The sequence below is a fragment of the Pan troglodytes genome, chromosome 10 (assembly GCF_028858775.2).
Source record: "Pan troglodytes isolate AG18354 chromosome 10, NHGRI_mPanTro3-v2.0_pri, whole genome shotgun sequence".
Classification (NCBI taxonomy): domain Eukaryota; kingdom Metazoa; phylum Chordata; class Mammalia; order Primates; family Hominidae; genus Pan; species Pan troglodytes.
The window spans coordinates 110,000,835-110,003,302 of record NC_072408.2 but is presented as its reverse complement, the minus strand read 5'-3'; the positions used below and the strand labels follow the sequence as shown (position 1 = coordinate 110,003,302).

At 41.0% G+C, this 2,468-nt stretch overlaps 1 long non-coding RNA gene across 1 annotated transcript in view; it reads left to right on the top strand.

Moving 5' to 3' along the window:
• Positions 1 to 2,343: 2,343 nt before the first annotated feature.
• Positions 2,344 to 2,468, top strand: part of LOC134807505 (uncharacterized) — a 38,056-nt gene continuing 37,931 nt past the window's right edge. The window contains exon 1 of the long non-coding RNA XR_010148135.1: positions 2,344 to 2,405. This is a non-coding gene — a long non-coding RNA (uncharacterized LOC134807505). The remainder of the gene's footprint in view (positions 2,406 to 2,468) is intronic.

The following is a 2,468-nucleotide window of genomic DNA, read 5'->3' as shown; positions in this document are numbered from 1 at the left end:
GAGAATCGCTTGAACCCAGGAGGTGCAGGTTGTGGTGAGCCGAGATCACGCCATTGCACTCCAGCCTGGGCAACAAGAACAAAACTCCATCTCAAAAAAAAAAAAAAAAAAAAAAAAAGGAAATTATTTTAAATGCAGATTCCTGGGCTCTACTCATATGGAATTCTCAATCAATATCACAGAAGGTGTGAGTCCTGGAATCTGCATTTCAATAAACAGCAACCTGGAAGATCCTGACCCAAGAGAACTGTGCTAAGCTATACAGGGGCTTTTTCTCCAGTGCAAATATTGCTCCAAACTCCATGTTAGCCAATGAAGTCAACTCTCTTTGAGTTTGTAACAGCCAACAATAAAACCACAGATTTAAGTCATTGTTTTTCAATCTTTAGTTCGTTATTGCCATCCCAAGGATCATTTTCAGACATGTTTTTTTCCTACTTGCCACCTAATTTTCTCCCCTCCTCGCCATGAAATTGTAATAGCATTATAGATATATAGGTATGTGTTTGTGACCCTTTGAAGGGCCACAAACCATTGTAATATGTAAGAGCTTTTTGCTGACTCCTCCCACCAAAAGTAAATTTTCACCTTTTTTTTTTTTTTGAGGGAAATGTTGGCTCCATTGGGAAGGCATAGTTTAAATCATTGATTTTTGGAAGCTCACTCTACCTGTGTCTGACTGCCTCCTAAACTCTGTCCCACTGTCCCAGGAGGCACCAGAATTTGTCATGCTCCCTATTTACTTCTCCTCTCCTCCTTCACCTTCAGATCATTCTTCCTGGAGGCCCTCTCTTGGTCAACAGCACTGTCACCATCCTGTTGTCTAAACTAGAAATCTGGGAATTATCATAGCCTCTCCCTTTTCCTGATCCTGCTAATTTTGCCTGACATACATTTTACAAATCTGAATTTCTTCCTCAACTGCACCACCAAATCCGTCATTCTGAATTTTATTCTTTCTTCCCTGAATGGTTGTAATAGTCTGCTAACCATTCTCCCACGGCCTGTTTTCAAATCCATTTACGTGAAGATATAACTAAATTTAGATCTGATCCCCTCATATTTCTGATTTGGCCTTTCAGTGGTTCCCTGTTGCCCTTGAGACAAAGTACAGATGCTTTAAAATGGTGGCTGGACTCTCCACGGTGCAATAATCCACTATTCTTTTTCTCCATCTCATCCCCTCTTTTTCTGTTCTCACATTTTATGCTCCAGGTCTACTGAACTGCTAATCCCACCATTTTATGCCTCTTTGCCTTTTCTTACATGGCTTCTTCTTCCAGAAATTTCTTTCTCACTTGGTTAATTGGTTTATTCCTCCATATTCTTCAAATCTCAGCCCATTCTTCACTGCCTTGAAAGGTCATTCCTGAAAGTCCCAGGTTATGCTAAAAGTCTCCTTCCCAATAGCCACAAACCACTCTGGGTTTCTTTTCATGACATTACTTTAAATCATGTCTGTCTCCCACAAAATCTCAAACTTTTTGATAGCAACAATCACCTCTTTTTATCTTTCTATCTCCAGAAGCTAGCAGAGTGCTCGGCGCATGACAGATGTTCAATAAAAATGTTCACTGAAGTAAACTGAAACACCCTTCTCAAGTTTGGGGTATGAATTAGTATTAAAATAGGCCCCAAAAAGCAGGTGCCTAGAAAGAAAATAGAAAGAAAGCACAGGCCTTGATTATCCACCCATGGGGTAATTACTTCTAAATAATTCAGATTGAAGCAGAGTTGTTCCTGAAAGATGCCAAAACAACTGGTCAGTTCATTGGAAAAGTCAGCCAGTTGGCATCATGGAGATCAAAACACTCGGCGAGTCATTTCACAGGACTTGTGACTTTCCAGCAGGTGTCTATGCAGCCTGTGATGGAAGAAGTTACTGACCACTCTTTGTTTATTTCTACTTTCTCTTCCTCCTACCCTCTCACATCCCCCACAGTTTATGCTGGTTTTTAAACACATACTTGAAAATATAAACATTGAAAAACATCCATATATGAGCAGGCTTCTCAAAACGCCTAGAGAACAAATATTGTCCACATGGAAAATCCCACATATGAAAAGGCAAGTTTAACCACGTTGCTCTAAAGCACTAGCCCCTTTCAGGTTTCGGACACGTGGCCTCTCTGGCTGAATGGACAGAAAGTCTGAATGTGTAAGAGCAGCTCAAAACAACAACCACCCAAACAAGACAGCCATTCTCGCTCCTCTCAGACCACTGCTCCGAGAGGCTTGCTCTCCGACGGGTCCTACATGCTAAATAACTCCTATTCTTAGTTCACGTTGACTTGGTGGCTCGAGCCAGGTGAAAAGACAATTGACCCAAACAGCCAAACCGAACTCGAAACTTCACTAACGAGGCAGCTTATTTTCTAATCCCAGTCAGCATTGTAGGGCACCGAGTGAGTGCCACTTTCTAAAAATGTGTCTTTTATGCAAAAGAAAAAAAATTATTAAAAGAAGTT